We start from the raw sequence: 27233 nt of genomic DNA, 5'->3' as shown, positions 1-27233 counted from the left end.
CACTAGTGTAAAATATGAATAGTGGGTGAAAATTGTATCAATACACCAGAGTAAACTTGAACTCCAGGGAAGATTAGAATTCAAACATTTTGGAGCGCATGAAATCCTTGTTTTCAAAATTTTACATCAGCTTTTCCCTACGTACTGGAAACTAGGGCATAAAAATGTTCCCCTCCCCCCACGAATAACTACTCTACTCTATTAGGTTTTTAGTGCATGGAATACTCTAAAATGAAGGTAGTCTCGTACCTTCTAAATATAGCACCAAATTAGATGAAGAAAGGTGCTGCAGATATTTTGCTGTTAAACAAAGGCCAATTCATTTTGCTGTAAATAACTACCGAAGCAAAAACAGAAATATAAAAATATAAATATATACAATGTATCTGGCTTATTAGTTTTAAAACAATCCAAAATACAATTTCAGCAGTCCTCAGACTGCAGTTTATGAGACTTTATGTTGGACCATTTTGGAGACGTCTAGTTCGCCATGCTCCTGGCCTACCCGGGTAGCTCTCCAGGTTGGACTGTCTCACTGTGTTTGGTCCTTTGCCAGCAGTCACGGCTGCAACCGCAGTAGAAAATCAGCTGAACGTAACTCAGATTTATGCTCCATGCAGTTTCATTGAAAAACAAAAGTTTGGACTGGGTTTTTATTTTATCCAAATGGTTTCAACCACCCTTACATTGCAATTGCTTGAGCAAAGGACAAACAAGGTCAGAGAATAATGAAATTATAATTCAGTGACAAAATAACCAGCGACAAATGACTGCATTGGCAAATCAAGCCCAACAATAGAACATTAGTCAACCAACAACAAAATGATTAATAGATTTAAGTATTCCTGTCAATGATTAAAATACCTAACTCTTGTACTTAGGAACTTCATCATTTTCTCTCTGTGAGTAACAACAGCCATGTGGCAATTGCTGCCTTCTTTAAGTCACCGGTGGAGATTTAATGTGTTCAAAGTAAAGCTATCACTGCTTTAAAGCCATGCAAAATGATTGCAACCTTTTTTGGCATCTATCAATAAAAAATGGGTTTGTGGTGATATTAAAAGATGAAAATCGCTTTCTTTTTACTTACTGACATCTCCTTTTTGAAGTTAACTTTATGACTAAAAAGAGAACAGCCACCTTTTGCCACTGTTGAAAGATGGATGGATTAAAAAGAGCACATATCACCGCTGCAAATAGGCTACAGATCTTCATCAATATGAATCCACAAAGCTGTGGATTTCCCTGACTGTACCAGGGAAACATATTCTGAAATTTTCATTCCATGAAGAGATTACGGGAACTTAAAAGGCAAACAGCCATTGATTCTTATTACACGAACTGTTAAAGGAAGGAGAAAAAACAAACATTCAAACTATTCCTTTAAAATCTCTTCCTTAACTTGTGATTCTTCTTACTTAAATGCTAAGTACTGCTAGCAGTTTTGTGGAGTCTGTGCTATGTTTTCCCCCTCAAACTTTCTTTTAGTTCACAAATCAATCAAATTTCACAGAAACTCTTTTGTTTTTTTAATCAAGGCCCAGCAGGCAACATTTTCTCTTGTTAGTGTATTTTTGCACCGGGAGGGCCTGTTGAGTGTTCTGAATATAGCAGTCATGTTGTTTGTAATTTATACTGTAGTACCCTACAGGCTCATTGAGCCTGACTCCATGTAATAACCTGGTTTTCCCTTACATGCAATCTTATGCATGTGATAATTGTCTCTGGAGTGAATGCTTATAATTATTATAATGTAATAATTATTACCCTAGTACCCAGGAGTTCAAGCCACAGAGCAGATTCCCTCTATCAAGTCAGAGTTTCCTCTGTGACAGAAAACTTCCAATCCTTGACAAACCACCTATGCAGGAAAACAGGAAGGGAAATAACGAATGACAGTAAATATGATGGCCAGGATGAGAGGCAATTGCCTGATGTGCCAAGGACTCCATTTCATACAGACTAATTAGACCTTTTCGTGTCTTTCCAGAACATCAATAAATCTCTTGATTTTCTTAAAGATATTAAGTAGCCACGATTTTTAACACAAACTTTATTTTTTAAAACCTTTTTGACAAGAAATATGAATGAATATTATGGATTCTAATTAACTTCAGAACAGTAATAAAATCTTTATCCTGCAGTGGTTTGGATTATGTATCTCTTTTTTCCCTGAAAACATCCATCTTTAGATGACTCTCTGAGGAGACTAGAGAAATTTGAGCACTATATTCTCAAAGTAAATTACACTGCAGCTGGTGACACACATCTCTTTAAAAATAGCATATATGGATGGAGGTAAAAAGAACTAGTAAGCGTCTTTACAACAGCACAGCTATTTATTCCAGGTAACATTAGATGTGCTTTCTTCAAAGGTTCCTACCGGTCATACTCACAGATCAGCATCAGCAGTTATTTCCTGCCCACTGTGCGCTCTGCTCAGAGCAAACAAGAGCAGGACACCCCAGGAGAAATAACGATGCAGCGGGAAGAAGATTCCGCATTTGAACTCTGTGATTTCAGGTAGCACAGTGCTCTCCTCCCACAGGTCGTTTCCAGCCTGGACCCACAGATCTCCTGCATCTCAGCACCACCTCCACTCCCTCCACAGCCAGGATGTACCTGATCAACTGTTCATCAGCTTTTTCCCAAGTTCATCAGCTTTTTCCCAAGTTCATCACCTAACTGGGCTTTGCAAGCTGCACTGAAAAGTTACCATGACAATACCACAGAGACAAGCACCTCTAATCCAAATGCAGGGAATCTTCAAATTCTTAAAATACTTCACATTTTGTGAGATCTTAATTTCCAGTGATTATCTTAAATCTTTATCACAATGAATAAAATCTATTTTTCCAAAATTCTAGATTCTAATTCTAGCACATATTGTCCGATCTTTCTCTAAAGTAAACATCTCTGTACAGCATGGATTTATTGGAGGTTTCTGCAACTCTTCTAAAAATGCATTAGCATGGGAAAAAAACCCAAAGCCGGTTAAATAGTCTTCATATTTAAAAGGGGAACGTTTCTGTGATGTTTTGCTAAAAAACTAGTATAAAATTGTGTTAAAAATTCACCTTTGACTTTTTAATTTACAAATATTTTAGTCTTCTGTATACAGCAAAATTTAAAACAACTTGGATTAGTTTTTATTAAAAACTCCCCAAGTTGTTGGCTAATGTCTATTAAGAAAGAACAAAATCAATTATCATGTTACTGTTTTCCCACACACATGTTTTTTCCCCAAAAAATGTTATTTTTAACATTCAGATGCAAGCACCTTCCTCCACAAATTTAGCAATAAAATGCCACAAATAAAAAAGGTCTGTATTGGCCATACTCAAGGCAACCACTTATTGTGCCAAAACTACCTACTTAAGAGTCTTGCTCACTGGTAGCTCACTGAGAAAAATCGAAGTAAAAAGTCAGTAAGTACTCAGGCTGTGCCTCAGACCGACAGCCAAATCCCAGCATCTACTTCCACTAAGTCCATAAATGCTCAGGTCTTTAGAAATATGGTATAACCGTGGTAGAATCTATACAATCCTCATTATCAGCTTACTACTTATGCTGAAGTTTGTTCTGAATATAGTTTCCCAAATGCTAGAATTACAGATACGCAAGCTTTAGTTATGGTCACACTTTCAGGTATGACAGGACTTCCCAGAGTAAGAGGCAATGATTATTAGCGTTTTAAAATTAAATCTACGTGTTCTACAGCACAGGTCAGTTTAGAATAGAAAACAGTCGCTGTTTCACCTAAAGCATGAAATACATTCTAGATGTATGTTACCACTACAATCAACATTTCCAAGCCACTTGCCAGCAGAACCCGCAGTGCTGAACATCAGCATTGTCAGCTCCTTGGAAATCTCTGACATATTTTACATAGCCCAAATAGACTTCTCGTCTCCATTAATAATCCTTTCACACAGGGAGGCAAGCTCTTGAACAGAAATTCAGGATAGAACATGTATTACAGCTAAAGAAGATCGCAGCACAGTAACTTCTCTGCGCATAATCAGCATGGGATGGATGAGTAGAGTCCACCTCTCCATTAGGCAAAGACCACTACCAAGGATGAGAGCTGCTAAAGGAACGTTAGTAGGTCTGTGGCTGTCTACTCACCTTTTCCCACATTCAGGAATAGGCAATGACTATGAGAAAGCTCCAGCTGGTGTGTGTGTGAGCTGGGAGAGAATGAGCAGAGTTAAAGCTGCTCTTGTTCAGATTTCTCACTTGCAGCAATCATCCAGCTAGCCCCAAAAATGTGTCCCACAGGAGGCAGTAATGGCGACCCAAAAGCAGTAAAACTTGTGGCCATGAACAAGAAATGACAACGTTACGTCATCTGAACAGTAATTCACAACATGTTGCTGAAAGGCATATATGTGCTATGTAAAGCATTTTTCCATTAAGCTCAAGAGGGGCAAATTACAGTTTGAAGATCACTGTGTTTTATCCTTTCCTCTAATATCAGACATTCTGACCAACATGAGATTTGGTTTGGGTTTGTGTTTTCTTCCCTTCTCTAAAAATCAAAACAGCCAGCTCCCATGTTAAGGGCAGGACGCAAGCCCAGGTTTTCCTGAAGGGCTATGTAGCACTTTACATTTTTATGCATCATAAGACATTTAAGTTTACCAGAAAGTAGAAGTATGGGCCCCACACTGTGTCCACTTAAATTTGTGAGAAATTTTTTAACATAAAATATTAGTGTCATTTCATGGCAGAAAGCAGATCAGTTGCACTTCACAGAAGTATTTTTCATTAGAATGTACCTTAAATCTGAGTACTCGGTATGTCAGAACAGTTTCGGTTTTATGTAACTGTGCACATTTTATGTAACAATTCACAGAACGGAACTTATTCCTGTCCTGTTTTATCCTCCTGATGCCACTGCATGCTGTTAGTTTGAGAACTGAAAACTATATTCATGGCTTTCCTGTAGAAATCAATGCTTATACCTAAAAATTACCTGCACATAAATGTGTCATGCCATTCTTCTATCACTTCATTGTCTTTCAATGAAGTGAAAAAGCTCAAACTTGCTAAAAGACAACTAAATGTTTTGCTGCTTCAGAATTGTGACTATTCTCTTTTTAATCTGTGAGTCTATGCCACTTTCTGCCTTGATCCCAGATGGAACTGTTCTCCCATAAATATTTTAAAACAGAACATAAAATGTGACTTCATATTGTTTTTATTTTTGTTCAAGAATTTTGTTTAGCAAGTAAATAAAGATCTGAGTGCTCATTAAATGAAGATGTTTGTTTCTAATAAATAAATTATATGAGTCAATAACAAAGAATGCAACTAAACAAATGATGATGAAAAAGCTGACACCACCAGGCCAGGGCAGAAGCTATTATTCTGGGACAGTTGGTGAAATTGTCTTAGAATAACACTGAGGCAGCATGCCATGGCGGTACCTTATTATCACATTTAAAATGAATAGAGAGATTGAGATCGTTCCTTCAAGAACCAGAGCTTTACCCTAAAAGTAGAAAAAAAAAAAAACAACAAAACCCTGAAAGGAATAGTTTCTCAATATGCAAAGTGTGTTGCAGATTCCCAGAAAAAAGGGGCAGAGCAACTAACAGCTCCTGTCCTTCAGCAGAGGGCATTTTCTCTCTTATATAGCCCCTCTGCAAAAAGTACGTAGGTCACAGCTCCAGTGTCCCTACTCCAAAAAAAGGTCCTCTGGGAGTGAGCAGGCTTTGGCTGGGACCCCATCGCCTCTATGGTTGTGTTACAAGTGTATGCAACTGATACAAAGAGCTGCCTTTCCCATATCTAGCTGGATTCACTTCTGCTAAAATTCTAGATGCACATCATTAAAAGAGGGGAAAAGTCAATTAAACAAGTGGTAGGTCCTACATCTGATGCATAATTTTGAAAGACGCTATCAAATATGCAAGACCATTAGAAAATAAGAAGTACCTTAGCAACAAATTGTGCTGAATTGACTGCTGGTAATTAAAAAGTGTGTTTGTTTAAGAGACCATAGTTCTTAATAAGCGAGGATTCTGATCTTCTATAGCAAGGTGAAGAGAGGTGTTTGGGGCTTAAATTACTATAAATGAGCCTTTTAAACACAGACGTTTTCTCTCTGGCTGATCTGGCTCTGGGAACATGACGCCAGCTCTTAGGGAACCTCACACGAGTGGGGAAACCAAGCTGCATCGTGAAGGGGTCAGAAATGTGTCACTGTGCATCGGATAAACCTATTTTTGGAATCATAACCTGGTCTGCTGCTAATTCCTCCTCTTTTTTAATCTTAGTGGTCATTACTTCCTCTGAGAAAATGGGAAGGCTGACAACGGTCCATTGTTCCATTAATCCATCCCACGTATAAGATATCTTCCAAACAGCATTTTTAATATTTTGCTGCATGCAAATGGGTTTTAAGAATGACTGGATAGACAAAAATTATTTTTGAAAGATGTTAAATATAGTCTCAGAAAGTTTGATTTCCTAGAATATGTTCTACCACATGTGTGAGAGACTGAGTTAATGTATGTTGATGTCCCAAACGTTGCGGCGAGACAAGTTAAGGTCTGCACAGAGACAAGTTAAGGTCTCCATCGCGACAAATGAGGGTCTGCATAACAACACCAAACCATGGGTGAGAAGCCCTTGGCACAGAGCCGGGAGGCGTGTCGGAGGATGCGCAGTTCCGTATTTCTGATGTGCCTTGCAACTCGCCGTGTGTGGCCAGAGGCCATACAGAGTTCATTTGAGGAAGGGGCTCACCACCACCCGAAAGCCCCCTCGCGACCACCCCCCACAATGCTGCCTGCACAGAAGAACATTCTGGAACAAGAACCATACAAGTCCTCATGGGGGTGAGACTAGAGGCAGGGACTGGCCTATAAGAGACACAACTTCGAGGACTCCACGCTGCTGCTGCTCCAGACCTGCCTCTCCCACCCGGTGCCGGCGCTGCCAAAGACCCGCAGCCGGAGGATTGCCACATCTACCATCGACGCTGCAGGATCCAAGGGTGGTGATGTCTCTCTCTCTCCCCCTCCCCTTTTCCCTTTCCTCTTATATTTCAATTCGAACCCACGTTGCCTACCATTACACTTTCCTAGTTCAGGCTGCCTACTGTTATGCTTCCCAAGTTCAGGTTGTCTTTTTCCATCAATAAAGTGTTTAACTGATTGTTTAGTGTTGTTTCACCTTAATTTAGCCCAAGGGAATCACAGAACCACCATGATCCTCCCTGGGCAGCCCAGTTTGGATCATGACAACGTGACATCCCACAGTTGAAAAGAGACACTCAGAGAGCAGCCAATACAACTATAGCAGTCTTATTGAACAGTTGCATGCCAGAAAACATTAGTGTTTTGCACAGAGTGGATCACGGTCACATCCTGAACTTTAAATATGGCTTATCCTTCTCCAGATGAAGCATTTTCCTAGAGTTTCTTAAAAAAAACCCACCCAAATGAAATCCTTTTGCATATGTAAATGCTTAAACGACACCTGAATACAAGAGATTCAAAAAAATAAGCACATTTTTTTTGTTTGGATAGGCCCAGTCCAGAAGCCTAAAATACTGGGAATGTTGCCATTAATTTCAGTAGGATTCAGGTCTCATCCTAACTACTTTTTTTTTATTATTATTCTTGCACACTGCTTATTTTAATTTTTTTTTAACAAGTGTCTTCACGCTTGAAGAAGTTGTTAATGAACTTAACTTGGGAGGACATTATCTGCACAGAGAACAGTAAATTAGGTCAATATTTCCTTGGCATAATGTGTTGGGTTTAAAAAACAACATTAGTAGAAATTATTAATCTGTCTATTCTGCTATATGCCAACAATATAGATTATATGTGATTCCCATGCATTACAATTCTATTACATTCATTTAGTGAACAGTTCTGTAGCATATATCAGTATCATTTTATATCACCTGCAAATTTTCTGAACTTCAGAGTTTCAGGTGATTTTTGGCTCACACTCTTCAATTTTCAGGGAATGGAAGTTTGTAGTATGTAGTACCGAAGTATGCAGTTTCTTAAATTGAAAATCTGTAAGAACATGATGGCCAACTCATAACTTTCAACCATTTAAAGCACATGTTGTGCACTATATTGCATACTGGTAAGACAAGTGGTGTGTGGAGTAACTGTGGTAAAATCCGTGATGTTCTGAAGGACCGTTACCAACAATCAGAGACACAAAGGGCTGAGGGTGTAACTACCACAAAGAAATGAAGGTGAGCCACACAGACTGATACTATTTCATGCACAGCAATGATGCTTTCAATACGCCCGTTTTCCACAAAAGAGAAAATATTCTTAGATTATGGAGTCTTCTGGCAAACTCCTGCTTTCTTATATGAGTCACTGCAGTGGGAACACTTTCCTACTTTTTGACACACGTATTTCCAAACAGAGCACTGACTTAAAATAGGCTTGCTTTACTAGCCCTCATATAAAGGATTATACTGAACCTTTTTATTGAGTGGTCTCTGTATTTTCCCAGGTTTTGTTCTTACTTGATTGCTTCCAGTGATTCTTCTTCCTTGCCATTTACTGTCTATACTTTCCTAAGGTACCAATTCTTTTTCTTTTCTTTCTCCCACAATGTTTAACTCTTTCCATTTCAGCTCACAGTATTTTAATCGGTACGTTTCACAGATAACTCAAATTATAGGCGTTACTTCTGTGAGTTAAAGACTAAGTTATGCTTTCTTGACACAGACTTTTGTGGAGAAAAGATGACTGAAATCTTCCAGAGAGGATATAATGAATTCTGGAAATCAGTTTTTCTATGCTCTGTGCATGTTCTTCCTTCTGAGTGGAAGATCAAGAGCTATTTCTCAAAGTGTCAAAGCAAACTTCTTCACACCACTGAATATTATCAATCTCACTTACGATTGCTGGTGACATCTTGACTTGTTTATCATAGTCTAAGAAATGATGGTAACTCTTAACTTTTAAACTATATACATGATTTGAAAATGACTTAGACTTTTTGATTATACAGTTTCATGAGCTTAAAATTGGAAAATGCAAGTGGGATGCGGTAGGAAATTAAAGTCCTTGTCTAGAAGAAAAAAATATGAGTTCTCTTTTTTTCAGCTATAAATTGTATTGTGTGAAAAGGCAGAATACGGCGTATGCCGTTATATACATGGTCAGGCAGGTGGATGTTGTGTAGAGACATATGTATTCCTGGTGGGACTATGCCTACCCCAGCTCCCAGAATTTACCTACTTTAGTTAACAATACACAAATAATTGTTGAGATGGGAACAAGTGAGAGACCAGAATTGACTCTTTGCCATGAGAATTACAATGAATCATAGAACAGAACAGAACAGAACAGAACAGAACAGAATAGAATAGAATAGAATAGAATAGAATAGAATAGAAAAATGTTTGGGTTGGAAGGGTCCTTTAGAGAACAGCTAGTCCAACCCCTCTGCAGTGAGCAGGGACATCTTCAGCTAGATCAGGGTGCTCAGAGCCCCATCCAACCTGGCCTGGAATGTTTCCAGGGATGGGATCTACCACCTCTCTGGGCAACCTGTGCTAGTGTTTCACCACCGTCATCATAAAAATTTTCTCCTTGTGTCTAGTCTAAATCTACTCTTCTTTAGTTTAAATCCATCACCCCTTGTCCTGTCCCAACAGGCCTTGCTAAAAGCTTGCCCCCCCCTTCCTGCAGCCCCTCTCAGCACTGCCAGGCCGCACTCAGGCCTCCCCGCAGCCCCCTCCTCTCCAGGCTGAGCACCCCCAGCTCCCCCAGCCTGGCCCCGCAGCAGAGGGGCTCCAGCCCTCGGGGCATTTCTGTGGCCTTCCTCCCGGAGCCTCAAATATTTGCTCTAATAAATGTTTAACTGTTTATTCCACAGAGAAGCGGGCCACGGGGAGCAAAAGCACCCCCCCATGCAGAACATGTAGTTTGCTCATTTGTTTATTCACCTTGGGAAGGCAAGGAGTCAAATTCCCTCAGGCAGGGAGTGAAAGAACTTGAAATTGAGTCTCATAATTTAGCTTGGCTTGAGGACTCTTGGGGCAGAAAACTGACAACTGCACTTCTGACAAATTATGTGATGCTAGCCCCAGAATTTCCTCTTTTCTTTCTTCTTTTCGTCTTCAGTTTGATACCATTCTGTAAATTTAGGTCGACTTTATGAATAGCTTTAGGAGGACCAAACCCATGTTTTTCAGCACATATGCCTTTCACTTAATGTATTTCTTCACTTCAAACAACAGGCTGCTCAATTATTTTAAAACTGTTGATATGACCACTGATTACGCAAATAATGTCACTGGAATAAGAGGCCCTGGAAATTTAATAATCACATGTTTTATTGATGGATGGGTGCCTCACATGCATTTTTCCTCATCAGATATGATTTTATTCTTAGTTAATGTAAGAAATATTAATTGAATTCTTACCCTGTAGGTCTAAATGTAAACATTCCTGTATACTCTGAAAAAGAAAAAAATGCTCAAAAGGAAATTGAAAAAGCATTATTCCTTACAGATAAGATTTCAGTAAGTCTAAGCTATCCCCTGCACCCCGAATATTGGCGACAATAGCTGAACATAAACCTCGTGCTATCGTTCTCCCTCTGTCTCAAGGTTACCAGTGTTTCGTAAGCACTCGGTGTCAGCCCCTAGTTTCTCCACACTGAAAAGCTGTCTCCGATGCCTATATATTGAAAATGCAGTTAAGATATACTCTGTGATGTGAACTAACGGGAGCCAGGCAGCAGCTACGATTCCTGCTTGCGGGGTGAGTTTATGAGTGTCAGTTTTTTTTCCATGTGAATATATCTGGAACTCCTGATACAGAGATTATGCCCAGAGTATTTATCTTCATAAAAGTACTTTGAAATTTATTTGTAAAAAAAAAAAAAACATCTTGCATTTCTTACATAAGATAATTCCTTAAGGACTTTTATTAGCTGTAACTGGGAAAAATAATCAGGTAACTATACACACTAATCAACAGAAAGATAATAACAATTGTTGAATAAAACTGAAAAGGGGATGCTCATAGTAAGAGTTTAAAGGTTTGTTTTCTTTTCTCAGTAGAGGGCAGCCTCAAAACAGTAACAGCAGGCAACAACAACAGAAGGCAACAATAAATACCATTTAACCTAAATCCCTGGGAAGAAGAACAAAGCTTTCTCAGATCATTCCATCGCATCCTCTACGACACTGACTGGTGCTGTTTTCATCAGGTTTGTGTAGCCCTGAACCCAAGCCAGTTAACTACCATCAGGACTAACTGGCCCTCTTAACTACCATGATCTTGTTTAAAATACATTTCAACACGCCTACTACACTTTGTGCATTTTATTAGGCAACAGGATCATAGGAAAACTGAAATATTGGAGTTATAGTCTTTACTCTTCTTTCTCATAAGGAAGATTAAAAAGAACTCCATGGTGCAACTGTTCAACACCACGTTTCCTATTGTAAACATGGATTCCATGACCTTGAAGAAAGTATATATACTTAAACCATGTGTGCTAAATAGGAAAACTAATCAGTATTTGTATTCAGGGAGGCCATAACTGACCAACACTTGATTTTGCCAGTAAGGAACAGTATCCAACATTTTGTCTCAGGAAAATAAGTACTGCAACCTGAAATGGAAATACTGATTGGGAGCAGACAAGACATACATCACTCCTTCAATGGACAAGATCACAACACTCTATACAAACTATGTACTACATAATGATCTGTTATCATATATTATCATCATATATGGTCAAATATTTAAATGCTACACTTAAATTTGCCACATAGACAATGCTGATACCTTAACAATGGTGTTCCTTTGTGTATTCTGGCCTAAAAAAATCTCTTTAGCAACATCCCATAAAAGGTGGGATGAAATGACATCACTCAAACGTCTTGCACTGCTCTATCCCCCTGCCAGCCACCTTTAATTTGCTTTGCTGCAATAGGATTTTGTGATAGAAAGTCATGAAATCACCAAGCCCATGACTTCTTTGTCTTGACAGCAGAATAGACTAAATGACCTTGGCTAATTTCAATGAGCCACATCATGCTCTATTAAGGCAAAAAGATGGGAAAGAGAGTGATATACAAGAAATTGGATATTTGGATGGTGAAATGAGACAGAGATACAATAAAATTAAAAAAAAAAAAAAAAAAAAAGCCTTTGCCTAGACAAATGTAGTTATTTACTAGCAGTTCTGTTCCAAAGCAAAAGTACCTATGATCGTCTTATCTTAGTGCCTACACTTTTTTCTGTTTTCTGTCGTATAACCACAAGTAAAAAGCTTGATGCAGAATGCAGAGCTGTTGCAGAGGGAATAATTTTCAATGTTACCTGATGGTTTCAGCAGCCCCACTAGTACGTCAGGAGCATTGTGAGATTTCCTGGGGGTTCGAGGTTTCACTAACCTGATGTGACACTTTGTACATCACAGTCTTAAAGGATGACTGATTTAAAGCTTGTCAGAATAAACTAAATGAGTTTACAGAGATTTCTTTTGCAGTTCTTCCAGGAACAGTCTCATGTGAAGAAGGTGGGAACATTTATAACTCTATATTATTTTAGATTTCCTTTGTTACCTTGTTACATGACTTCATAAGAAAGAAAGAAAAAAAAAAAAAGGGGGTGGGGGGGAGAAAAAAAAGTTAAGACTAGGATGTAAATGTATCTCCATAACGTTCAGTTTTATAATTTTGCCTCATTCTTTAAAGGCCTGAAGTTTCCATATAATTCTGAAATTTGTATTTTTTCCTCTGGTAAACACTACTTAAAATTTCCCAGTGTTCAATCTGTAGAAGTGCCAGAACAAAACCATGATTCAGTAACAGCAGCATTTATCCTCGTCTTATGATAACAATTCACTCAAAAAGCCTAAACAGAAAAATAATACTCTGATTATAGGCTGCTACAAACATAATAACTATTCAGCCAAATCTTCTGTGTGTGTGTTTTGTGGGTTTTTTTAATACTAAATGAGTCAGAGTTTGCCTTTATATGTTTTATTGACTAGAGATTATGGCTCAGATCATAGTTCACAAAGATCCAAATAATCCAAAGCCTTGGCAAGTTTCTATGAGTTCTGTTAAGTTCAGTAAAACTTTCAGTTTTAATTAAAAAATGAAGTCTCTCAAGTCACCTCTGTGATCTCTCCTAGATTTTCTTAGTCTTAATTAACCTAAAAATATGTTGGGTTACATCTAGTTAATATATCAAACAAAAATTTGAGGTTCCTTTCATAAGATATTTAGTCTTCCGAAGGTAATGCAGATTCTCCTGTACACCCAGGCTCGTCTTCTCGACGTGCAGGCAATTACCTTCTGCATGGTGACTCGCCAAATAGCGAGGGGCTTTAATGGACGTTGCAGTCTTGCTATTATGATTAATTTCAATACAAGATGGTATAAGCAATCTGAATGATCGGTGTTTCAGATGGGAAAAGATACAGTCTCATTTTTCATGCAACTCTGACCTCAGTGGGGAGCTGCTGTGATGCAGAGCCAGGAAGAGCAATGTCCTGTGCTCCCCCGAGCCCCGGTCCAGCGTCTCCTGCATGTCACACAGACAGGATCCTGGCCAGATACTACTGACAGTAGTGGTGACTGGAATGAGAGAAAGTGTCCTCAATAACCTGCTCATTCCTTTGCACTTCAGGAGTTTCGCACGAGTACAGACTTCCAGGGAATCCCTACAGCATTCCTGCTTTCCCCTTCCCAAAGCATCGGGCTGCCTATCCTCAAACCAAAGCATAATCCATGTCAAGGCTGTGACAGAAGGCTATTTAATGAGATCCCAATGTACTCTATCGTTAATGTGTCCGTTGGAGAAGAGTATGTGCAGACTATTAATGTTGTTGTTATTTTGTCTCGTCAGCTAGGATGGGTAAACTTGCTGCGGCATTCCCACAGCATAATACAACACAGTCCATAGAAATGCAATGGATACTGCAGTATAATGCAAAATACACTTCAACTTTAAACTCAGAGCATCAGTGTGTAATTAGTGACCTCACTGGGCTCTTACCTGGGCCTCTTTTTAATTCTGTGTCAGTTTTGCATCTCAGTAATTGTTCCAAAAATGTTCCATTTTATGATAAACTGGCATAAGCCAGAGATCTGCAGAGCATTTGCGCTAGCATTTTTTTCAGTATTCTTTTAGTACATTCTGGCTGGAATATCGAGAATTTTAGCATAACTATTCCTGCAGCTATTAATAATAACTTAGCCCTTAAGTTAGTTAAGAGAAAAAAGGACATTTCTATATTCTGTAAAAGTTCTAGTTTTCTACAGCTCTAACTCAGAGACAGACCAGAAACTAATTTTGGCATATCACCTTCAATTTTTTGCCATATATATATATATATATATATATATATATATATATAAAGTACTGATTTATAAAACTGTGCAGATCACCTCTGCAGCCCTATAAAAAACCTTTTCTAAGATTCATGGGAATGTGATTGTAATTCTCTAGAAATTATCTTAAGGATATATCTAATCCTTTACCTACTCAAGGCCAGGTTACTCCATCTAATCCGTGACGGATATTTGTCTAAGCTGTTCCTAAAACCTTCAGGAAGATAAAAAAAAAAAGAAGAAGAAAAAAAAAAAAGATGTATTTTAACCTTCAAAAGACCACAAAATCAGAGGCTGGAGCAAGCTGTAGCCACACAACACCTGCTTTAACTGACCACAGCCAGTCCCAGTGCTGTATGGGCGATGCCCCCAGCGAGCTCATCAAGGGCTCGCCAACATGGGACTGGAACGAAGCGTGGGAAGGAAAGACTTAGAGCTAAATAGCAATAATTTGGTGACTCCCGTGTGGCAGAAGACTTCTCAGCTCATTGCATGGCTGAGCCTTAAAAGCAGCTGAAAATGCAACTGATATAAAGACCTGGTTCTCGAAGGAATCCTGAAGAACTGCATTAAAGAAAGAAGCTTAACTTTCCAGAGCAGCTCCGGATCAGTCTTCTAGCGGAACTGCTCAAGGCTGGGTCTTGTTCTGGCATTGGTAAACTTTATCTGAGCCTTATCAAGCCTCTAAATAGCTGACAGGCACCACCTCCCCCATTCAGCAGGATTGGACCCTGGCAAAATCATCTGATGAATCTCAGAAAGCTGAACAGCCCCAGCCCCCGGCTACGCTTTATAGGAGCGGTTAATATGTACTTTGATCCTTTGCTTATTCAGCCTCCCTAACGCATTCTTTAGTCAAAAAATAGCAAAGAATCCAAAATGACCAAATACAGCTGTCTTATCACTATTATATGCTGCGAGTTTCAGTTTCAGTGAACTACGCAGCCCTTCTCCTCTGAAGGACATTGAAACACATAATGTGAAACAACCATACATAATAAAACATTTTTTTATTTCATATTGCCACAACCCCTCTTGAATTTATGCATTATATTCACCAGCAAAAATGCGTATGTGCCTGAAATAAAAGATGATGAGGCAGGAATGTCATTGTATTTACTACTATTTCCTTGAAATTTCACATACATTACCATTTCACACTGCAGATATGATCATATTTTTACTTGCCAGGGAAAGGTGCAGGCCTGAATATATCTCTCAAAGATCATGATATAAAGAATTAACATAAGAATGTTAAATTTAGAGAAAGAAATTAGAATAGTTCCACTTACTAAATGCTTATGCCCCATTAGTTCTTAAGCATTATTAGAAGCTTTCACCCCTGTGGAGTTGTGACCTGTACGCTGAAATAGGCTTTACCATGCTCATACTTCATATCATAACTTTTTTTTTCCCCTGGTGCATAGACCGTGACTTATTTACACAGCACTATCAGTATTGCTAGCAATAGATTATTTTAACATAGTCAGCTCTGTGACCGAGTCGTTTGCAATTAAATATTTAAAACATCTATCATCTTCTTGATCAATCAAAAATTTCATATGAACAATGTTAATTAAAGAGAAGCATACTTAGAGTGCCGGTTTTGTTACCAATATCAAGAAAAAGCTAACTATTGGGATAGGTTTCTGAAGCAACTTTGCAGCTTTTGTCCACACAGATGATCTAAACGTAAGGCTGGTATATTCAGGACTTAGAACGTACAACAACAGAATGACTCAACGGTTACACATGCATTGTTCTGATAGAGAGAGAGAACAATTACAACTATACTGCATTCATACCAATACCTAATACATAGAAATGTATCATAATGGCACATCAGTGGCATTTGTTAGTATCAAACTACATAATCATAATGGAAAGTTATTGTTTTCTATATTCTTTGGCTTTGTTGATAGAATGCGTCCACTAATAATTTCAAGAACTGCCTCTAATAAGCAAGTCAAAATATGTAACTGCTACAAAAAATCAATATTAGCGAGTTGTTAACCATTTACTAGATGAGGTACTGTGAGACAACATTAAACTCTTAATAAAATATAATATAAAAGAACTTCATTATCTATGTGTTCTGTGTGGTTTAGAGCAAATGTTTGTTTAGTGTATTTTACTAAATTCTATGGTAATTTATTAGAGCAGACATTAATTTTACCATTGGGAAGTTTTCATATTCATATATGATAATAAAGAAAGGAGTGGGAATCAACATGAACCTTACAAGGTGTATTTAAGCATAAATTAAAAGGGCATGAATAAAGATTAGGTATTTTATGTGCTATCACATTCCAAAGTACTGGCTACATATACAAAATGCTACATATGAAAACCAAACATATTTCATTTCCACTAACATAGGATTTTATTTTTAGTCTGTTCATTTTTTCTGATTCCATTAATCTCCTAATTTAAAGGGTGACAATAAAGTAAAAATACAGGAGAGTCATAATACAATAATTACTTAGCACTGGAAGTTTTTAATCCTCTGCCATTTAATCCAGAGTAATTTATATAAATATATGAACTATTAAGGAATATACATTTAAACGGTGCTTAACGGAACAATACTGTTCTCTGAAAAACACTCATCTGCAACTTCAGAAAGCTTCAGTATGGGCCAAATACTGCTTTGGCCAGTTTAACTGTTGGGGTTTTTTGGAGGCTGGGACCAAAATCAATATGCTGGCACAAATTCTGATTTTGTGTAATGCTTATTGAACAAGAACTATATAAAAGTAGAGCCTTTAAGAAACGAAATTGTTCCTATCACTGTGAATAAGAATTGTCATATATTTTATGACAGCCTGTATCCTCACCTGGTTATATAAAAATAATTATTTGTAGTTTCGTGAAGTCAGCAGTATTACATTGATTAATTCCAGCTGGCATTTTTTTCTTACTTTAATCTTTTTTTTTTTTTTTTTTTTTTCTCCCCCATATGGCTTATTTTTGGTTCAGGCTTAGATTTTACCATGCCACTTCTGCAAATCTGTCAACATGAACTTTTAAATTCTAATTTAACTTGCTGAACTATACCATTAATTGTATCTTTTACTGTATATTATCACACTGTGTTGTAGCAGAAGTCCTGGGACCTATTACTGAGTTTCTGGTTTTGAACACGAGATCTGCTGAGGATCATCAACAATCATTTGCCTAGCAGTAAAGCCCACTGATTGAGAATAACTGACACGTTAATGACTCACGGGATCTGAGATTTGGGCTTAATATGGCAGCCTTATAACTACCCCCAAGGCAGACCTTAAGAAGTCTTCAGAGTAGTAGAGCTGAGATATTAAAAAAGTTGACGTCCACCAATTTCTCCTTAAGATTTCTCATTGCCAGAATTTGGTAACTACACTCTTAAACAGTAAATTATTAGAATAAAATCCCCCCAAAAGCAAGTCCTCAATGCAAAATAATGTTCATAGCAAACCTGATGTATTTTTCAGTGTTTTCCTTTGGCTTTTTTGTTTAAACAGAATTTATACGGAAAAAAAATATTCTGGCAAACAGCGTGCTGCCCAACCTTTGCTCCCTAAGAAATGGCTTCCTCATCCTTCTTTTGGTATAACCATTTCCGTCACACAAGGTTAGTAATCATTAAAGAAAAAGTCTGAAAACCCGTATGTGCATTTTACTTGCATTTGCTTCACACAACATAATATTTCTAAAATGAACTTGAAGCGTACGATAAAATATGCCTCTATCAATCCACTTTTGTTTTATATGAATATGTATTCCCAAGAAGAAGAAAGCTCTGGTTCTCTTTGAACTCAAAAAGAAAATATAGCAGAAGATTTCAGGTTAAAGCATTTTTTTCCTTAGCAAATTTACTTACCCCGGCAATGTACTCCTTCATCATACCCGTCAGAACAGTCATAAACACCATTGCAGAGCTGGGACAAGTGAATGCATTTGCTTGTACCGATGCAGCTAACATAATTCGGGGTGCACTTGGCATCTGCTTCCTCAGGACCTAAAAAATATACAGAAAATTTCTTATATGTATTTTTATATCTACAACAAGGCAAAGAAAGTTCTATATTGCACTTCCATTTTAAAGCTAAGGACAATACTCCATGTATGAGTCCATTTTGCAGTTTTTTAGTGCATTATCATTGCTGTATTTAGCAGAATTAAAATCATCAAGAAATGATTAGTGCAATTAAAAGGAAATCAATGGGTCAGAGAGTATTATTTCCCCAAATACAGGTGTTTTACAGATGCTAAAACTAAGCTTTGCAAACGTTAAAAGTATCATAAGATTTCAGTTGCCTTGTGAATATCATATCATATCAAGAGTCATAGGTACCAGTATTTACATTCACTGTTGTGCTATACAGACCATTGTAGGTATCTATGAAATTCCATAAATGTTACATATTTACGGCTGCATTAGATCAGAGAAACTGTTCCTCCAGCCCAGGAGGCTGGCTCAGAAACTGCGCAATACGGGATGGCAGGGAGAGGATAAGGATGCTGCGATGGCTCCCTTCGGCGTACCGTCCAGGCTGCAATCACTCTCTGTCCCCTTATCTCCGAAGTGTTAAGTATAGGGACTTTTGAGGAAGTTCAGGGATTTCTGAGGAAGTTCAGGGATTTTTGAGGAAGTTCAGGGATTTTTGAGGATCTCTTTTGTTTATCTCTTAGAGAGGGTTCTGATTGATACCCCACCCCACCCCCCCCAACATAATTTCACATGATAAAGACTTTGAGATTTTTAACATGTTACACAGAACATTTAGAGGTCTGGAGGGTTTAGCCCATTTAGAGGATGAATCATAATTTGTACGCAGTATATGATTAGCTACACAGAGACTGAAGGTGTTGAAATTTTTCAGGAAACAACTTAAAGCTCCTTGATTGCTTGTGCTGGAGCCTTGGGTCTGTGCTAAACTCTGACAGCTTGTAACAGTCCTCAAGGGAAATATACCCTAGGATACACTGTGCTCAAGTGCAATATGCTTTTACTTTCTTCAAGGCACTAACTCCAAGATGAAGGACAGAAATCACAGGGAGTAGCTGAAAGCTCCCTTATAAGTGGGAAAATTTCAGCTTTGGCAGATCTGGTCTCTTGAAGTCAGCAAGAGAAAGCAAAGGAGAGCTCTGGGGGGAATTTACCATTTCTAAAACAAATACAGATAGCTCTTAGCACAGCCCATTAAATAAAAACCCTAACTTAGAAAAACATGTCCCAATTAGAAAACTGAAATTAAAAATTTCCACTGCCGTGCTACGTGTCAGGAAGCTGTCCACCATTTAAAGTGGGCCCCACAAATACCAATTTTCAGTGGTTTACAGTGCCTTTGCCTGTATTCTTTTACACAATTCCCATCAGCACAGGGCAGGTGCTCCCCTTCCCCAAGAGGAGCACTCGTCCCCAAACAGCGCGGGGAAGGCACGACAGACGGCCCCCTGCTTCCCTCCTCCGACCTACCCAGCCTCACACCTCGCACCGATGGAGGGACACCAAGTACATCCTCGATGTATCACTGATCAACAGAAACACAGCATGCTGGTACGCGGGGTAAAAAGACTACATACGTGGGGATGAACGTGCTCGGTCTCAAACAATTTGTGTGCTTCCAGGATGTAAAAAAAAATCCATATTTTTTATTATGGCCATATGCTACTTACAGTTTTTCAAGAAAACTGCATTCTTAAGCTAAGAATAAGGGCTCTAAATACCTTTTGAACTCAAAGAGAAGACACAATTATTTTCACTATGCTCTAGGTTAAATAGGCGCTTAGCAAACGTAGAGGTATTAAAGCACTTCACAAAGAATACAGTTTTCCTATATTTTCCAGTAAAATGTAAGAGGAAATTAACAACAGACAGTCAAGAGATGACTAGAACTTATCCTAGATGTTACGACTTGAAGACCATAAGAATGAGAGAGGTGTGACCTCCTGGTGCTGGCAGGGACCCCTGCACCATGCAAGAAAACGAGAGGTGGGGGCAATGCGGCTCCATGCCCTTCCCAGGCAGCACGGCCACTGCGTGGGCCTTTGGGGATTTTTTGCTTGGGCTTCAGGCATTTTACTCTTTTTTTTTTTTTTTTGTTAACTGGAAGTAGGACACTTAATCCCATGAAGCATCCCATGCACACATGCCCATAAAGCTTGTTATGGTACCTACAAGCTCTGGCAGTGCCCAGCATTCCTCCAGAACTGGTTTACCTCTACAGAGCTTTCAAAGAATGTAAATAAAGCAGCTTAGGATAGCCAAGCGCTCAATGTCAGGCGGGTCATATAAAACTGAAAGGTTCGATTTGATTCCCATTTCAGTTGCATCAGGACTTGAAGGTACCTAACATTTAACAAAACCCAACTAATTTTCTGATTTGCCATTTATAGCTTGCTTATTCACTGCATTAGAGCAACTGTGAATAGAGTGTGAGGAGTGAAAAAAAATTATTTTCTTCTAAAATAGAGAACATTCACTAAAGAAACTTAGATCTGTGAAGCATGTAAACCATGGTATTTGCATTAGTTACGTATAAATCCAAGATTGCTAGAGGGCTTTCAGCATTCATACCTTATCAAATAGAAAACTGAGATCTGCGACAAAAAATATATAAGCATATAGATTTATCTTCTAAATTTAACGAGTGAAAAGAATGAATCTCTTAATTAGCACTTAAAACTCAATAGGACTAGTCTGATATGCTCCTGTCTAAAGATTTGGGGATTTAATTTTGATTTGATGCTTCTTGCTTTTAAAATACAAGATTCATTCAGGAAGCAAACATCCTGCAACTTTAAATATATTATCTAACTTAAAATACTAGTAGGGGAGCTTCCTAATTTAGATTTCCTTGATTGGGAACTGCATATGAGGGGACACTGAAATTTGCTCCAAGAAGTATTACTCACATTGTTTTGTTTTCAAAAGAAATTTTGTGCACCACTTGTGAAAACAGAAAGGTGAAGATTAGAAATGATTAACTTATTCATCTGATTAAGATAAATTCATATGTACTTTCTGTTTCCTTACTAGCATGATGCTTTGGAAGTCAACTTGACTTACAAATGAAGATGAACTTCAGTCCAAAAAAGCGCTGGTTTTATAGAAGGCTTATGACCTATTTTGGCTGCAAAATGACTCTAAAAGGCAACAGGTCTCAATCATCCAACAACGTCGGTGGAACAAGACAGCATGCCCCAAGGCCTCCCTGCCCACAATTCCTAACACCTTTGGTGAACAAAAAAATTAAGCTAAACAAAGCTGCATGTTGCGATGCGTTTGAAGCGGCATATGCTTCTCCCACTGAATCCTACCCAGCCACTGCACTTTCTGAAATGTCTAATGCAAATAAAGATGAGTAGCTTTTTATCTTGTTTACTCCTCTTCCCTCTTCCTTTAACAGACAGCCAATTCTGGCAGCGTTATCAAGTGAACTTTGGGAAAAGGAATTTAAAAGTGGCGTTCTTCAAAATAATCTCAGCGTATTTTACATCTGTGCAAGAATGCTAAGAATATAAAAGACGGATGGTGTCTTTTCTTCCCTTCGAAAGACACAATAATTCCTAGCCTTGCCAGTTGGTGGAAAAACAGTCAAAACTACTGGCTGCAATTATGGCAATACACCGTCTCGACGTTTCAGACACTCATACCAGGACACTGCTTGGAGGGCGAAGGGGAGGGAAGCAGCGTTGCTCATGCAGTGCTGCGCAGCTCAAGAGACTCTGGCTCAGGAAGCAGAATATCTAACTGTCTCCTTGGTGCAGCTGTCTCTTAACAGATGGCTCAATGAGAAATGGTAAAGACGCTGAGCTGCAGAGAGTTGAGCCAGGGCCGTCCCACCCCAGCTGGGGCACAGGGCACCTCCGCCGGGCTGAGCCACGACGCCTGCCCAAGGCCGGGGGTCAGGATCAGGCCTGGTGAGGGCACCAAGGTCAGACGCAGCCCTGGGATGGCCAGGCAGGGCCAGGCGGGCGGATTACCGCTTCTTTCCCCAAATCCTCCAGAAGGCCGGCCGTGCCCAGGAGCAGACAGGCTGAAAGCAGGACAGCGATTCACTTCGGATCCAGATTTCTTTGGCTGTTCAATTGACTGGGATGGCCATTTCTGATTTGGTCACACCGTGTCATGGCTCACTGCACTTTCCCAGCGTGTGAGAAGGGGTGGAAGCAAACGGTGTTTTGGCAATACCTGTGCAGCGTACAGGGAACCCAGCTGAAGTCCCTTCAACAAAAGTGCCCTTACTTCAGCGGGGGTTGAGAAGAGGCAGGAGAGTCCTCGTGATATCCTCCAGCAGGAGATGATAGGATCAATCAAACACAACCTCTGTTTTCCCGCTAAAGCAGCATCATGAGAAAGTATTAAAGGCCGCCGTCAGAATTAGCAGAGACATTTTACCATGCACTTTTGACATGGTACCTGTCTTGAATTTGTGCTTAACCAAAACCGCACCTGCCTCGCTTCAGGCACGCGTTATACTAAACTTCTGACTAGAGAATGCAACTGAGAATCTACAAGCTGATTACTTCCACTAGTTTTTGTTATCATAGGCAATATACAAGTGTATATTGCTAATAAGCAAAAATTATGGATGAACATTATTTCATTATGTGTTTCCTTCTTCTGGAAGCACTCCCCTTAATTTAAATTAAGGTACAACGTTGCGTGCTAAGTTTACTAAGGAGTTACGAAGTATGAATAAAAGATATTTGCAAAGATTGTGGAGATAGCCAGACAAAAGGAGATGTGCTATGGTGCCCAGCACAAATTCAAGGTCTACAAAAAGTTATTAAATTGCAGTAAAACACCTGCCCACACTTTTTGCAAATTCATTTAGAGATGCTCATGTTTGACAACTGTTACAAAAAAAGCATCAAAACCGCTACTTCTGAGTTTATTTTTCACCTCCGTCTTTCTCAGCTAAGTTTTTACAAAGTGTTTTTTCTTTCAACATTTCAGGTAAGTAGTTAGGCAGTAGCTTGCACTTTTAAATAAAAGACGAGGCAGCCAAATGTGGTACATCCCTTTTACATCACTGCATCCGATTTCCTTGAAGACCAGCAATTTTCTAGCAGCTGTAATCCTGGTCTGTCCTCAGCCACAAGAAACAATTATACCAAACTCTGGGATGCCTTCAGAATTCCCGTTTGTGTTGTACGTCAGTGACTTACAGATCCATCCTGCTCTCCTTACTGTCTTTATGGAGCGAACCTTCTCCACAGTGAGCAGTTATCCTGAACAAAACCTTCTTCCACTGGTTCAACGGCCTTTGAATTCAACTCTGCTTGCACGCGTAGGTGGGAACCCTGGAAAAGGTACCTCTCCCAGCACAAAAGCACCAACATGCAGTGGATGGAGTGTGACCCAAAGACAAAATAGATAATTTTGATGCAAATACCAGAGTTGTCAAAAAACGTCTTTTACTGGTCTGACCGCAGCACACAATCCTCTAGAGAAGCTGTGGTATAGCAACTACCTAGGTCTTCTCTGTGGTATTATCGAATGAAGTTGATTAATGACTGTAATTAAGCCAAAATAGCCTGAAGTTTAAGAACGAATAATCCACGCAACTTGTAGGATCTCTCTGGATAAATATGGGCTTAAAGGAAAAAATACTCCTCTATGGTACAATACAGTATGCGGCTTGTCAAACACACATACGAGATTGTGAGACCCGTTTCTCCCTGTTAACTCGCCTCCATGGCATTGCCGGTACCCCATTTCTACTGTGGACTCGGAGCACGGTATGGGATATTTAAGATTGCAGAATTGATTAAAAAATTTAATCTTTATTCTATAACACAGCTCTTGGCAACAAGAAACAACCTGCCACATGCAGCCAAAGTAACATAAAATATCTGATACAGTTTTAAAAGTGCGAGAAGTCACCCTCACAGATGTTTTTTTTAATTTAATTTTTTGTCCAGTTCATCATCAATAACCAGGGTTTTTAAAAGTGCTTAGCTTTTATAAAACTTGAAATCACAACATCTTACAGCAATGTTTCTGACCCTGCCAAAACAAGACATACTGTACCCTAAAGATATTTAAGGTTTAGAGCTAAATTATGGCCATTAGAAGAGGTTGCTTTTGTGGGAAAATTAGAAATTAATGGGAAAAAGAGACTATACTTCCATGATTCATCTTTTTATGTTAAATGTTTGAAAACTTCCAAGAGGTTCAACAGTACATATTAATTTCTGTAGTTACAGGTTAATGTGTAAAGTGTAAACTAAACACACATGGTATCCCATGGTATCATAATTGCTTTAAAACGTAATTTTTCACAGAGACTGCATGCACATTTTTAATATCAGGACTTTGAAACACTGGGATAAATTTATGGAAATTACTTAAAATCTTTACTCTTTGGTATCTTATATATATGCAAAGAAATGATTTCATATTTGATAAGGATTTATGTATCATAAGTAACCCCTTATTCATTGCTACTTTTATCCATACGCTTTATTCAACCACGTAGAGTGATAATGAATATAAATTTGAAGTCACCTTCAATTAAATCAGGTATTCAGCTGTCCATGTAAAAAGGAGAATAATGAACACTTACGGTAGGATGTGGACAACTGAAAAGAAGAGGAAAACAGGTGAAGTATTGTGCTGTTTGCAGGAGAACAATAGCTGCAATCTCTGACATCACAGCATATTGTCTCCAAAATAATATTTCACAAGAAAGAATAAAACCAGTGGCAGCCAGGAGGTTTGTGAGTCTGCAAATGATTGGATATAGTTATAGTACGCCCTCACTTACGACCAAACATAAGAGATGAGCTGAAGACTGTAGAAAGCAATACTGAAACAAACAGAAACAAAAGAGAAAATGAAGAACTTCAGAAATCAAAAGATGGCTTTGAGTCATCACAGTTTGAAAATCGGTCACCTGTGCTGACTCACAGCCCTTACGCGTCCAGCGCCAAGTGTCTCATCTCTCCTCTCTATAAATGGGGGAGTGTGAACACAATCAGCCCTCTGGTGTCTACCGCCCTTTTCAACAGCAGGCTTTGGCTCGGCATGCTTTGCACAGGGAGAAGAAACACAGCTATCCAAGCCAAAGTTTCCCAAATCCAATCAAGGACTTGCATTGATCTTAGCCTGGGCTTAAGAGTGCCGATATATAATTTAGTCAGTCAAGAGCTCATAATTCAAAAAAACCCCAAACCAACCACCACTGAAATTTGCTTCCAAAGGGTGGTTTCCAATTTTTAGTCCAATTTTGAGTGCGACTGGAGACAAAATAGTTCAAAAGGTTATCTATCTGGAAAGCTTAACAAGCTTCGTAGCGGCACACAAACCTCCAATTTCTATACTCCCGTGACAGGCTTTTAGCACTGGCACCAGCATTACATACAAATGAACTCACAGGTGCAAACCAGAGCATACGGATACTGGGTTTGTGATGCTCTACAGTTGCTTGCCTTTTCCTCTTTGTGTATTTTTGTAAGTACCAGAGAAAAGCAAACAGCAGACAGTCTAAATCCAATATTATACAATAACTTTAATTGTTTAAATACTTATTTTTTGTTTAAAACCATAAACACTGTTTGCATACTGCCATTATAATGACTCTGTCAGGAGCTCTATTTGACATAGCTCTCCAGCAAACACTTTCCCTTTGGCTATCTGTTTCCCGATCACTGCTTTCTGCATGTCAGACACTTGCTCATCTTCGTTACACCGATGTAAATAATTAACGGAGCCACAGGACTCATCTTTTCTACTGTGCTGTAGCTGATAGCCACTGGAGAGAAGCAGAAAAACTATGCTGAGGTTGCACAAAGGCTGACAAAGAGGAAAAAAGAGGTAGAGGAAATCTTTTGAAAATAACTCAACTTTGGATCATTACTCAAAATCCCTCTGGGCATACATGGGCTGGGACGGGGCAGGAGTCAGAATACAGCTCTTTCATAGAATCATAGAATCATAGAATCGTCTAGGTTGGAAAAGACCTTTAAGATCATCCAGTCCAACCATTAACCTACACTACCAAGTCCACACTAAGCCAATCAAGGGTAGACTAGACTAAACCATGTCCCCAAGTGCCACGTCTGCCTGTTTTTTGAACACCTCCAGGGATGGTGACTCCACCACCTCTCTGGGCAGCCTGTTCCAATGCTTGACTACCCTTTCCGTGAAGAAATTTTTCCTAATATCCAACCTAAACCTCCCCTGGTGCAGCTTGAGGCCGTTTCCTCTCGTCCTATTGCTAACTACATAGGAGAAGAGACCAACACCCACCTCACTACACCCTCCTTTCAGGTAGTTGTAGAGAGCGATAAGGTCTCCCCTCAGCCTCCTCTTCTCTAGGCTTCTTCTAGGCTTTGGGTCAGCCCAAGAGCAGCCACCAGAATTGGGACCTGAACTACGAGTGGGTTCTGCCTAACATAAATCTACCTACTAAAACTGTAAAAGCCGTGGAGGGAATCGGACTGAAAATAGCAAAATCAGCTCATAACAGCAAAATCCACCTAGATTCCTAAATGCAGTTGGACACTTTGCATCCAAAAATTACCTCAAATAGAAAATACACCCGGCCAAAGGGAGAAAAGACCACCTCCTCAGCCAAAACCCATCTTCTACAAGACTGGAGTAATTTTTCACGGAACAGCTCTAAATTTAACCATTTCTGGGTTGAAGAGCATGACAATGTGATTTTTTTTAAAACAAGCTTAAGGGTGGTCTGAGAAATCAATGGCCACAAAGGGAACACCAAACCTTATCTGCCCACCAACTTTTCTGCAGCCTCTCTAGTTATAGAAAAAAAGCAAAGAACAAACGACGGCAGAGGCAAAGAGAAGGGGAGAGGAAACAAGACTGGAGACGCCTGGAGTGTTCCAATATTCTTTCCGAAGTGTTCATACACTGTGT

At 39.1% G+C, this 27233-nt stretch overlaps 1 protein-coding gene across 1 annotated transcript in view; it reads right to left on the bottom strand.

Moving 5' to 3' along the window:
- Nucleotides 1-27233, bottom strand: part of LRP1B (LDL receptor related protein 1B) — a 584315-nt gene that overhangs the window by 447743 nt on the left and 109339 nt on the right. Inside the window, exon 2 of the mRNA XM_075711708.1 lies at nt 18222-18359. The gene's annotated coding sequence lies outside the window, so the exon portion shown is untranslated. The remainder of the gene's footprint in view (nt 1-18221; nt 18360-27233) is intronic.

Source organism: Pelecanus crispus, chromosome 5, assembly GCF_030463565.1.
Source record: "Pelecanus crispus isolate bPelCri1 chromosome 5, bPelCri1.pri, whole genome shotgun sequence".
Classification (NCBI taxonomy): Eukaryota; Metazoa; Chordata; class Aves; order Pelecaniformes; family Pelecanidae; genus Pelecanus; species Pelecanus crispus.
The sequence above is the reverse complement of the archived record's forward strand: the minus strand, read 5'-3'. Positions and strand labels throughout refer to the sequence as shown.